The sequence below is a fragment of the Sapajus apella genome, unplaced genomic scaffold (genome assembly GCF_009761245.1).
Source record: "Sapajus apella isolate SASKATOON/1434 unplaced genomic scaffold, GSC_monkey_1.0 scaffold164, whole genome shotgun sequence".
Classification (NCBI taxonomy): domain Eukaryota; kingdom Metazoa; phylum Chordata; class Mammalia; order Primates; family Cebidae; genus Sapajus; species Sapajus apella.
Genome location: NW_022437104.1, coordinates 24,177 through 37,310, shown reverse-complemented (window position 1 = coordinate 37,310; position 13,134 = coordinate 24,177). Strand labels below are relative to the sequence as shown.

Here is a 13,134-nt window from a genome sequence, read left to right as displayed (position 1 = left end):
AGAAAGAAAGAAAGAAAGAAAGAAAGAAAGAAAGAAAGAAAGAAAGAGAAAGAAAGAAAGAAAGAAATATAGACAGTGAAGGCCAGATTGAAGAGGTCTCAGTTGGAAATGAAGGATGTTTTGGGAACTGGAGTAAAGGTCACCTGTGTTATGGCCTAGCAAAGAGCCTGGCCGCATTGTATCCATTTCCTAGGTATCTGTGGAAGGTTGAACTTAAGTGATGACTGAGGGTATCCGGCAGAAGAAATTTCTAAGCAGTAAAGCATTCAAAAATCAGCCTGGCTGCTTCTAACATTGTATGATCAGATACAGGAGCAAAGGAGTAAGTTAAAGTTGGAACTTATATTTAAAAGGGAAGCAGAGAAAGCAACAACGACAGAAGGGAAGCAGAGTGTAAAGGTTTGGAAAATTTACAGCCTAGCCATGTAGCAGAGAAAGAAAAAGTTTTCTCAGTAGAGGACTATAAGAGGCCTGTGGAGTAACAATTTGCTAGAGAGATTTGGCATGACTAAAGGGAAGCCAAGTGTTAATATCTAAGGCTGTGTGAAAAAGACCTTGAAGACATTTCAGAGATCTTTGTGGCAGCCCATTCCATCACAGACCCAGAGGCCTAGGAGGAAAGGATTTGGGGGGCCAGGCCTTGGGATACTGCTCCCTGCATCCCTGCTGCTCCAGCTCCAGCTATGGCTCAAAGAGCCCCATGTGCAGCTTGTTTTGCTGCTTCAAAGGGTGCAAACCATAAGCCTTCGTGGTTTCTATATAATGTTAAGCCTGTAGGTTCGTGGAATGTGAGAGTAAGGAGGCTTGGCAGCTTCTATCTAGATTTTAAAGGATATATGAGAAAGCCTGGGGCAGAGTCCCCACAGAGAACCTCTACTAAGTCAGTGCAGAGGGGAAATGTAGGTTTAGAGCCCCCACATAGAGTCTCCACTGGGGCACTGCCTAGTGGAGCTGTGAGAATGGGGTCACTGTCATCCAGTCCCCAAAATGGTGGAGTCATGGGTAGCTTGTACCCTGAGCCTGGAAAAATTTCAGGCACTCAACTCCAACCTGTAAGAGCAGCCACAGGGGCTGTATTCTGCAAAGCTTCAGGGGCTGGGCTGCCCATAGCCTTGGGAGCCCACCCCTCCCACCAGTGTGCCTGGATGCAAGACATAGAGTCAAGGATTATGTTGGATATTTAAGGGTTAATGACTACCCTGCTGGGTTTTGGGCTTGCTTGGGGCCTACTGCCCCTTTATATTTTATTTTATTTTATTTTTTCAGGCAGGATCTGACTCTGTTGCCCAGGCTGAAGTGTAGTGGCACAATCATGGCTCACTACAGCCTCAAACTCCTGGGCTCAAGTAATCCTCCTGCCTCAGCCTTCTGAGTAGCTGGGACTACCGGCATGTACTGCCATGCCCAGCCCCTGTTGCCCTTTTCTTTTGGCTGATTTCTCCCTTTTGGAATGGGAATGTTTACCCAATGCCTGTACCAACATTGTATCTAGGAGGTAAATAACTTGATTTTCCAGGCTTATAGGTGGAAGGAGTTGAGTCTCAGATGAGACTTGAGACTTGATTTAATGCTACAACAAGTTAAGACTTTAGGGAATTATTGAAAAGGCATAATTGTATTTTGAAGTGTGAGAAAGACATGAGATTTGGGGGGCCGGGGCAGAATGACATAGTTTGGATGATTGCACCCTTCAAATCTCATGTTGAAATGTGATTCACAATATTGGAAGTGGAGCCTCATGCGAGGTAGTTAGATCATGGGGGTGGATCCCTCATGAACGGTTTAGCCAGATTCCCTTGGTGATAAGTGAGTTCTTGTTCATTTAGTTCTCAAGATATCTGGTCATTTAAAAGTGTGTGGCACCGCCCTGCTCTCTCTCTCTTGCTCCCACTCTTACCATGTGACATACTGGCTCCCTGTTGCCTTCTGCCATGATTGAAAGCTTTCCTGGGGCCTCACCAGAAGCAGATGCCATCACAATGTTTCCTGTAAAGCTTGCAAAACTGTGAGTCAATTAAACCTCTTTTCCCCAGCCTCAAGTATTTCTTTATAGCAATACAAGAATGGCTTAACACATGAGGTAGTGTCTTTTTGAGTACTCTATCCAGAAGCCTGCATGTTATAAAGTTTTTCCCACTCTGGCAGGTGAGAAGATAAACTATTTCTATCCCTTTGTGAGTTCTGGGGTTGTTCCACCCACTCCTTTTCGTTGGCTGTTTTTCCAGGCTTGGGTGGTTTCCTTACACACTTATGCTGATCAGAATTCAGCTGAAGACTCAACAGGACCCTTGGCAGATTTCCAGAACTCACTCTCTCTCTGCAGCTCTTTCCTCTCCATGCAGCTATCTTTCTCAGGACCTCTGCTCTATGAGTTCTAGCTGTCTTGGCCTCACAGAATAATCAGCTCTGTTTCCTCAACTCTGGGAGACTGCTGGCCTCTGTTTGGGTTCCCTTTTCCTGCACTGATGTCTGGAAACTCTCTCCAAGCAGTACATTTGGGACAATTTTAGTACTTACCCCATTTCCCCCTTTCTCTAGTGTGTCAATGCCTGCACCGCCTATTGTACCGTATCCTAAAACTGTTTCTTCCATTTTATTTATTTATTTATTTTGGTTATTTAGAGTGGGAAGATAAATTTAGACCTTATTACTTTATCATGGAGTAGCAAGCCTGAAGTGATTCCTGGGTCAGTCTTGAATTAGGCTTGGAATGCTGTGTTCAGAGAGTTGGCAATCTTTCTCATGTATGTGTGTTTGTGTGACCTGTGATGAAGAGTTTGAAGGAAACTCCTCATGTTCTGTTAGTGTAAAAATTTAACAGCTGTTGCTATCATGACAATGACCAATTATGATGATGAAGATGTATCATGTGTAAAGTACCCGACATGAGGGCATCAATTAAAGAGTACCTACTCCTAGAGGCAGAATAGAATGTTGTTTTAGGACAAGACACCTAGCATCAGAAAGCGCAGTATGTAAATCCAGGCTTTGGTGGGTCCCTGGGCAAGCTGTTTAACCCCTTTGTATCTAGGTCTCCTTATTCACTGGTCTATTAATAGAAGCAGGGGTGAATGTGGGCTGTTGGAGCCACTTGAAGGGGAGAGTGCCAGGAAGTAGCTCATGAAGGGTCAGCTGGGCCCAGGGGTAGAAAGTCCCTAGAACAGATGCCATCAGCATGCCCTGCCCAGCAGTGCAGAAAGAGATGGGTGTTGCTCAATTCAGCTTTGGACATGATTCTGTAAGTAGCTCAGATGGCCCTTGAAGACAGAACCCATAGGATGGATTCTCCCAGCTCCCAGGACATGCACAGGGAGGAGTGACTCAGAGAGACTGAGAGTACTTCAAATGTCTAGTCTTTCTTCAGCATGTTGTGAGGATTGAACTTCTTTCAGGGGTCTTTGTGCAGCTTTGGCTACCTTTATCACCTCAGTGACTACCACTATCACTGATATTGCCATGGAATAAGGCACAGCCAGGCATATAGGCAGGAGCTTTGGGGCCAGACAGACCTGGACATAAGTACTAGCTTTTCTCCTCTGGCCCTGGTAAGTCAGTTTGAGTAAGTCAGCTGATGAACAGTGCCTCAGTTTAACCATCTGTAAAACAGTGATTAATAATAATAACCACCACCCAGGGATGTTATCAGTATTAAAGGAGTTAACTGACCATCAAAATAGAGCATCTCTGGAAACAATAACGACAAAAAACACCTGGGTGCGGTGGCTCATGCCTGTAATCTCAGCATTTTGGGAGGCTGAGACTGGCAAATCACTTGAGGTCGGAGTTCAAGGCCAGCCTGGCCAACGTGGTGAAACCCTGCCTCTACTAAAAATAAAAAAGTCAGCCGGGTATGCTGGCAGACACCTGTGGTCCCAGCTACTCGATGGGGGGAGTTGCTGAAGCAGGAGAATCACTTGAACCCAGGAGGCAGAGGTTGCAGTGAGCCAAGATCATGCCACTGCAGTCTAGCTTGGGCAACGGAGTGAGACTCTCTCAAAAAAAAAAAAAAAAAGACAATAATACTGGCTAATGTTTATCTCACATTTATTCTGTGCCAGGTCTTGTGAGAACTTGTGTGTGTGTGCATATATATATAAGGCTCAGAAAAATAAGACTCCATTAGTACATCTGTACATGGACTATATATATATGGTTTAACCAAGGACTCACTTCACAGCTAAGATGTGTCTTACTGGGATCACCTCATTTACTCTTTACTACAATCTATGAGGACTGACTCTGTTTCACAGTGGAGAAGATTAAGACACATAGAGGGCAAGGGAATGATCCCCAGTCACACAGCTAATAAGAGGAGGAGAAGCTGGAATCTGCACCAGCTCCAACTTTTGTTAGTATTCACTCCAGAGGGTGATTGGCAGGGAACATTTAACATAATCATTGTGCTGATCTTCCTTACCTGGAGATGAGCTGGGTTCTCTTATGCACATTGTCTGGCCCTTGGGGCATGTAACTTTGAGAACCCTGTTCCTGGACATCCTCCAGATACCCTCACACAAAAGTCCTTTGTGGTGCAGGGGTTGCTTTCATCACATGACTTTGCTTTATAGTTACTCAAATAATACTCGAATATGGGCCTGGTGTAAAAGACTCCAATAGGCTGGGCAGGTTGGCTCATACCTGCAATCCCAGAACTTTGGGAGGTCAAGGTGGGAGGATCACTTGAGCTCATGAGTTCAAGACCAGCTTGGGCAACACAGTCAGATCCTGTCTTTACAAAAAATTTAAAAAGTGGCCAGGTGGGGTGGCACATGCCTGTAGCCTTGGCTACTTGGGAGGCTGTGGTGGGAGGATCTCTAGCGCCCAGGAGATCGAGGCTGCAGTGAGCTGTGATCATACCACTGCACTCAGCCTGGGTGACACAGATTGAGACCCTGTCTCAAAAAAAAAAATAAGACTGCATTAGTACATCTGTACACAGACTACACAGGCCATTCTCCCTTCCCGGCTTACCACTGGGGTGAGATCTGGGTGTTTCCTTGTTTTCTTCAAATACATTTCTCTGTATTTAAACACACACACACACACACACACACACCCCCACCCCCCCCCCCCCCCCACCCCCACCCCCAGGTCCCACTCTGAACTTTCCTCCTTCTCCCATTAAGAACCTGTCCTGAAGAAGATTCCTTTGACTAGCACAGCAGTATAGTCTGGTCCCCTCTTTCTGTTCCATGGCCAGTGAACGCTCCCTGATATAACACAAATCTCTCATTGTTCATTTACCATCCAATGATCATTGACTGTCGATGGACATTTATAAGAGGTTTTCCCCCGATTGTTTGCCACTATCTTCCTTGTATACTAAGCTCTGTGCTATGTGTGTGTTTCTTCATTCTACATTCTTTTAAGTGGAATTGCCGGGAGAAAGAGTTCAGTCATTCAACGATCATGCAGTGAGTTCCTGCTGTGTGGTGGACACTGGGGAGACTGAGGAAACTGGACAGAAAAATGCCCCTGCCTCCATCGATGTAACATTCTAAGGGCTTACATCTAAGGATTTTTCATTTTGATAGGTGCTGCTATGATGCTATGCATCAGTGGTGCAGGAGAAGAAAAGTTTGTTGACTGGCATAGTCACCACTCATGGGGCAGGAGCTCTGTGGGTGGACTGGATGCTTAGACCTTTGCTCCCTTTAAGATCTTCAGGGTCTGGTGATAAGACTTTATCTGGGTGTGTTGTTGGGGAGAGAGGGAGAAAAAGATGGGGAAAGGCTGGTCTACTAGTAATACAGTGGAGGAAAATGGGAATACAAGTCAATTTAGTTGTGTGGAAGGGCGGCTGGGTACAGTTAGAAATGCAGTCTTGGCTGAGCTCGGTCGTTCACGCCTGTAATCCCAGCACTTTGGGAGGCTGAGGTGTGCAGATCACCTGAGGTGGGAGTTCCAGACTAGACTGGCCAATATGGTAAAACCCCATCCTTACTAAAAATACAAAAATTAGCGTGAGTGGTAGCATGCGCCTGTAGTCCCAGCTTCTTGGGAGGCTGAGGCACAAAAATCACTTGAACCTGGGAGGCAGAAGTTGCAGTGAGCCGAGTTCGGTCACTGCACTGCAGCCTTGGGTGACAGAGCGAGACTCTGTCTCAAAAACAAAACAAAAAGAAAGAAAAAGAAAAAAAAAAAAAGTGTTGGGCCCCACCTCAGACCCACTGAATCAGAAACTGAAAGGTGAGGCCCCATAGCAATCTGTGTTTTAACAACCTCTCTAGGTGATTCTTGACGCACACTAAAGTTTGGTAACCATCCCAGTAATTAACAGGACCTAAGTATGAAATAGCTGGCCCCTCTTGGGTCTCACGTCCTGTTAGTGTGCAGGTGAGGGGGAGGAGGGGAGATGAGGTGTGGCGGATAGAACACACCATTGTGGGTACCAAAATGAACACACCATTATGTGAGATACTACAGGGGAAGGGAGGTTCTATTTCATAAGAATACAAGTACTGTGTGTGGAGGGACAATAAAGCCCACCCCCGCCCACCAATGAGATTCTCCCAGCTCCCAGGACACGCATAGGGATAAGTGACTCAGTGAGACTGAGAGTACTTCAAATGTACTTCAGAATGGGACTCCATTTGTAGGTGTTTAGTTTCATGCTAAATGCCACATACACTGAAACACTGAGGAAGCAGGTAGATCCCAGAAGAGACAAATTTTTCCTAAAAACAGGAGAGTCCAGGCTGTCTGAGTCAGCATAGTAGGAAAGTCCTTTCTGCTTTAACTCTTAGAAAAAAGTAATATGAAGTATTCTGAAATCAACCAATCAATTTATTTCTATTCTTCTGTTCCTGGATTCCCACGAACCCACTGTTCTACTATTGTATTGCTCAGTGGGAGCTATCACTATATTTTGTAGAATGGAAGCTGCCATGATTTGTGAATCACAAATAAAAGCCAATTGGATCTATTAAAAAAAAAAAGAAAGAAAAGGAGCTGCCACGTCTGAGACCTGGAGCAACCACAGCCGCAGTCATGGTGTCAGTAATTAACACTGTGGATACCTCCCATGAGGACATGATTCATGACGCCCAGATGGACTACTATGGCACCCGCCTGGCAACCTGCTCATCAGACAGGTCTGTCAAAATCTTCGATGTGCGCAATGGAGGGCAGATCCTCATCACCGACCTCAGGGGTCATGAGGGTCCTGTGTGGCAAGTGGCCTGGGCTCACCCCATGTATGGCAACATCCTGGCATTGTGCTCCTATGACTGGAAAGTCATTATCTGGAGAGAGGAAAATGGCACCTGCGAGAAGAGCCACGAGCACATGGGACACGACTCCTCAGTGAACTCAGTGTGCCTGATCCTGGCCTGTGGGAGCTCAGATGGGGCCATCTCCCTGCTGACTTACACCGGGAAAGTCAATGGGAAGTAAAGAAGATCAACAACGCTCACACCATTGGCTGCAATGCCGTCAGCTGGGCCCCTGCTGTTGTACCTGGAAGCCTCATAGACCAGCCATCGGGGCAGAAACCCAATTACATCAAGAAGTTTGCATCAGGTGGCTTTGACAACCTCATCAAGCTGTGGAAGGAGGAGGAGGATGGCCAGTGGAAGGAGGAGCAAAAGCTGGAAGCGCACAGTGACTGGGTTTGAGACGTGGCCTGGGCTCCCTCCATCGGCCTGCCCACCAGCACCATCACCAGCTGCTCCCAGGATGGTCGTGTGTTCATTTGGACCTGTGATGATGCCTCAGGCAATACATGGTCCCCCAAATTGCTGCACAAGTTCAATGATGTGGTGTGGCATGTGAGCTGGTCCATCACAGCCAACATCCTGGCCGTCTCCGGTGGAGACAATAAGGTGACCCTGTGGAAAGAGTCGGTTGATGGGCAGTGGGTGTGCATCAGTGATGTCAACAAGGGCCAGGGCTCCGTGTCGGCGTCAGTCACAGAGGGCCAGCAGAAAAAAAAAAGAAAAAGAAAAAGAAAAAAAAACACCACACTGCCACCTACATCTCTATACACAAAGGCAGCTCTTAGCACACAGTTTAGCTTCTTAAGGGTTGCAACAAAAGACCCCAGCAAGTTAAAGGCAGGAAAGACAAAGAAACATACTCTAAGAGGTCAATCTAGGAAACCTGCAAAACTCGCAAAACTGCACACTAAAGTTTGGGAACCATCAGAGTAATTCACAGGACCTAAGTATGAAATAGCTGGCCCCTCTTGGGTCTCACCTCCTGTTAGTGTGCAGGTGGGCGGGGGGAGGAGGGGAGATGAGGTGTGGAGGATGGAACACACCATTGTGGGTACCAGAAATGAACATACCATTATGCAAGATACCACAGGGGAAGGTAGGTTCTATTTCATAAGAATACAAGTACTGTGCGTGGAGGGACAATAAAGCCCACCCCCACCCACCAATGAGATCAGCCCCACTTTTTGACAGTAGGGAGAGTGCCATGGCCAGCACCCCATGTGGCAATCTGTCCTCCTGGTTTCCACCCAGCCCCAAGAGGACACCCATTCTCCAACTTCTTGGAGATCCCTCTAGTCCCATTTTTGACCACATCCATCTCTGTTCTACAGATTTGAATAAACCAAGAGCCTGCAAAGGGGCAGTCAATCTGTTGTGGGACGAGGAAGGTGTTGAATCAAGGACTGCTCTGGGAAGCGGTGGGAAGTAAAAAAGTTCTTCTTTAAAGTTTCCCTTCTTGGGGCCAGGCGCAGTGGCTCAAGCCTGTAATCCCAGCACTTTGGGAGGCCGAGGCGGGTGGATCAAGATATCAAGAGATCGAGACCATCCTGGCCAACATGGTGAAACCCCGTCTCTACTAAAAATACAAAAATTAGCTGGGCATGGTGGTGTGCGCCTGTAGTCCCAGCTACTTGGGAGGCTGAGGCAGGATAATTGCTTGAACCCGGGAGGCGGAGGTTGCAGTGAGCTGAGATTGTGCCACTGCACTCCAGCCTGGTGTCTAGTGGCAGAGTGAGACTCTGTCTCAAAAAAAAAGAAAAAGAAAGGTTCCTTTCTTGTTAAATAATAAATTTGCTAATAACTCTGTTAAGCCCTATCCTACATAGCTGTTAGACAAGCCATGCTTACAGACACTTAGTATATTCTATGTCCTTGTACTTTAACCAAGATATCTGTGCTGGAGGTACTCACAGGCATGTCCCCGCTTGCATCCTATGCCCCTTACCTGTTTAGAAAAGTTTTAAGTTGTTAGCCAATCGAGTTTTAGTTTAGATTGAGATCTGGCTCCAACCAATGGAGATCAGACATAGCAGTAAGGACAACCCCAAATGCTTAAGGGATAAATATGTCTGATTTTCCTTTGTTCGTTGTACTCTTGTGGGAAGATGGCTAGTGAGGGTATCCTTCCTGCAGTGCAGGAAGTAAAAAAGTAAAAATTGCTTTGCTGAGAGATCCTTTGTCTCAGTGCTGATTTTTCTTCGTGGCACCAAGCATCTGTTTCCAACAGAAGTTCACCTGGAGACTGCTAGGTCTGGCTCTCACAGGGTACAGTGGGACACACTTGCAAAGCCCAGTCCCTGGGCTCATGCACGGTCAGGCACAGTGGTTGATGGGTCAGAGTTTGTAGAGCAGAGCCTGGGCTTTAAGGACTGGATGATAAGTGGGATCCAGTCTTCAAGACTTGGACTGCTATTGAGTATGAGGCTGAAGATGCTTCCCAAGTCACAGGCAGGGCTTAGTGAGACCACTTGCAAGGCGTCATCTGGTGCTCAGTGCACGGGGCTCTAAGTTTCAGGTAATCACAGATCTGACTTGCAGTATCCTAAGCACTTCTTTCTTATGTGCTATCTCATTTAATCCCCACTAGCACCCTTGGAAGAAAGCCCTGTTGCCTCTGTCACTGATGAAGACACTGAAGCACCAAGAAGGTAGATCCCTGGCTGGGGCCCTCCAGCCAGGGTGGGACAGAGCTGGGGCCAGATGCCAACACCTAGAGGACCGCAGTCGGCGCACCCCCAGCGCTAACACTACCCTTGTCCTTCTCACGGTCCTTTCTCTGTCCTCCCATCTCCTGGGGTGACACCCCAGCACCTCCTTCAGGAATCCCACTCTGCCTCCTCCAGCCCTAGGTGAATTGCCCTGGACTCTCAGCCTGGGTCTGGAGTTTCATCTGCATCTGTCTGAGAGAGTTCCAGTTCTGCCCTAACAGGGATGTTGTGACAGAACCCTGTGTGGGGGCAGGAGCACTTTCAGGGAGCAGGGAGGGTCCTGAGGGGGTCCTCTGAGGTAGGCCTACGTGCCAGGTGAGAGAACCAAAGTGGACATGAGAGGGTGTAACTGAGGACCCATGACTAGGGTTGGGGTAGGGAGATAAAGAGGTCTGTGGGGTGGAAAGGGAGCCCTGGTGGCCCACAAGGGTGGGAAGCTGGGGAGAGAGAGGAGGCGTGGCAGCTGCCAATAGGAGAGGAGGTTTGGGGTAAGGACCAGGATGTTCAGAAGGACCATAATAGGGGTTGCTGTTGGCAGGGTGAAAGGAAGACCTCTACTCTCTCTTCAAGATCCAGTACCCCACAGTAGGTGCTGAGAGATGGCAAAGATGACGGGGTCCAGGGGTCTCCCACTGTGTTCTTGGATTTACCCTGAAGCCCCCATGGGGCAGGATAGAAAAGTCACCAGGACCAAAGGTGATCAGGGTTGGTCAGACGATGGCCATTCCTGGGACCCAGATATGAGAGCTCATTCTCTGAACCCCTCAATCCCAGAGGGTCCTCTCCATCCCTGGTGTGAACCTGCCTTCCTCATGACAAAAAGGTGGTGACTGCAGACTGTGGGAAACCACAAGACCCAAGGCCTCTTCCTAACAGGGTTGGATGGTACAGAGGCTCAGCATCACACAGCAGCCCTGAGCTGATTCTTTGTGGGTATGTGTCCCAGGGTGCAGCCGGTAAGCTCTTTGTGGGTTGGTGTGTGAGGTCCTTGAGTTGTTAGGAGCTGTTACCTCGAGGAAGAAATTCTCTGAGCTGGTTGGGTGGTCTGTGTCCTGAGGTGTGGCATCTTTGAGCTGTTTGGTGGTTGGTGTCTAGGGTGAGAGGTCTCTGAACTGTTTGTGGGCACTGTCCTAAGGCATGAGGTCTCTTTGAATATTTGTGGGAGGTCTTTGTCCAGAGAGTTATGTCTCCGAGCTGCTCATATGTCAGGATATTTTTGTGAGTAAGGCAGGATGGCCCTTTCTTTCACAGGGATAGAACCAGGTGCCCTGGTATCACAGAGATGAAAACATAGGATCCTTATCCTCAGGGAGGGCAAGTCTTCAGTGTAGCATGTAGGAGCCTGTGCTACAAATACTAATCACAATGTCTGCAGACATTAATTCCATCCTTGCTTGGCCCCTGTGACAAACCCATGTAACCCATGTTAACTCAATCTGCCAAATTGCCAATGAGGAGGTCACCATTTACAGATGAGGAGGTTGAAGCCTGGTGAGGGTGGTGCCTGTACACACAGTTCTCATGAGGAGGGAGGAACTGGCTGTAAACTTTGACTCACTGGAGGAGTCAGGGAAAGGCTCAGGCACAGCTGGGGTCGGTGGGGGATGACAAGGAAAGGGTAAAGGGAGAGGTTTGCCCAGGGCCTCAAGGGCCCTGTCACTGACTCAGTGGCAGGATGTTCGCCTCTCTGTCTCTCTGTGGTACACCCTGCTTGGTAATGGATGTCCAGAATGCAATACTCACATTACCTGTGGAAGTGGTAGTGTGAGGTAAAGAGTATCCACACAGGTGGAGAAATATCACAGATTCATCTGCTAGGCCATTGGCATGAGGCCAATGGATGAATTTCAAGGGGTAAGGAGAGGCAGGAATCTCCACATTTACCCACAGCAAATGTAGAGATTCGTGCCTCTCCTTCCCCCTTGAAAGAATTTTTTTCAGGCCAGGCACAGTGGCTCATGCTTATAATCCCAGCACTTTTAGGAGGCCAAGGCAGGCAGATGGCTTGAGCTCAGGAGTTCAAAACCATCTTGGGCAACATGGCAAAACTCTGTCTTTACAAAACATACAAAAAAATCAGACCAGGCGCAGTGGCTCACGCCTATAATCCCAGCACTTTGGGAGGCCAAGGTGAGTGGATCACTTGAGGCCCGGAGTTTCAGACCAGCCCGGCCAACATTGCGAAACCCTGTCTCTACTAAAAATAAAAAAATTAGCTGGGCGTGGTGGCACACACCTGTAATTCCAGCTACTTAGGAGGCTGAGGCATGAGAATCGCTTGAGCCTACGAGGTGGAGTTTGCAGTGGGCCAAGATCACACCACTGCACTCCAGCCTGGGTGACAGAGGGAAATTTTGTCTCAAAAAAACCAAAACCAAAACCAAACAATCAGCTGGGCATGGTGGTGTGCATCTATGGTCCCAGCTACTTGGGAGGCTGAGGTAGGAGGATTGCTTGAGCCCAGGAGGTTGAGGCTGCTGTGAGCTGTGATAGTGCCACTGCACTGCAGCCTGGGTGACAGAGCGAGACCCTGTCTCAAAAAAAAAAAAAAAAAGTTTTTTTCAGCACTGAGAGTCAGCAGGAGGGCAGTCAAGGACTGGAGGGAGTATGGGGACTCTGTATACAGCATGAGCCTCCCCATAATTGGAACATGTCCTTTTCCTGATGAGTAGAGGGTCCCAATGTGTGTCAAGGAAGTGGGGTGGGTCTTTCCTCATAACTGAGGCCCAGGCCAACAGCAGCTGAGTCAATCCCTTGTCAAGTTTCTGGGGAGAGGCTTCCTTTCCTCTGCAGCGAGAGGCACAGCACCTAGTAGCATACATAGGGGTCCAGAGCTGTGGGTCTAATTCAGCAGGGACAGCCAGTTGCCAGAAATAGTTTCTCTGTCCTTGTCTCTCTAATACTCTTTCTTTCCCTCTTGTCTTCTCTGTGTCTGTTACTTTTTGTTTCTCTCTCAGACATGGGGCTGGGTGTGACCTCACTCATGCTCTGAGGGCCCTTGATCAGCTTCTTCTAATATCCTCTGACATGGATTTTTCTGGGGAGCAGTTGGAAAGATATCTTCCAAGTCTAAGGGATTATCCAGGAAAGGCATATTCAGCTACAGAGGGGCTGGGGAAGGAGTTCCTGGGAAAAAACAGGAGCTCCTCCCTATACTTTGAGTGATCTGAGCCTCTGGCCTTTGAAAGAAGCATAGGAGCTTCTCTGCT

General features: G+C 47.9%; 1 pseudogene across 1 annotated transcript; it reads left to right on the top strand.

The window, feature by feature from the left end:
* The first annotated feature begins 6,953 nt into the window (after positions 1-6,953).
* On the top strand, positions 6,954-7,943 carry LOC116542190 (annotated as a pseudogene). Its single transcript, XR_004265118.1, has one exon. The product of XR_004265118.1 is annotated as a protein SEC13 homolog pseudogene (transcript).
* The last annotated feature ends 5,191 nt before the right edge of the window (positions 7,944-13,134 follow it).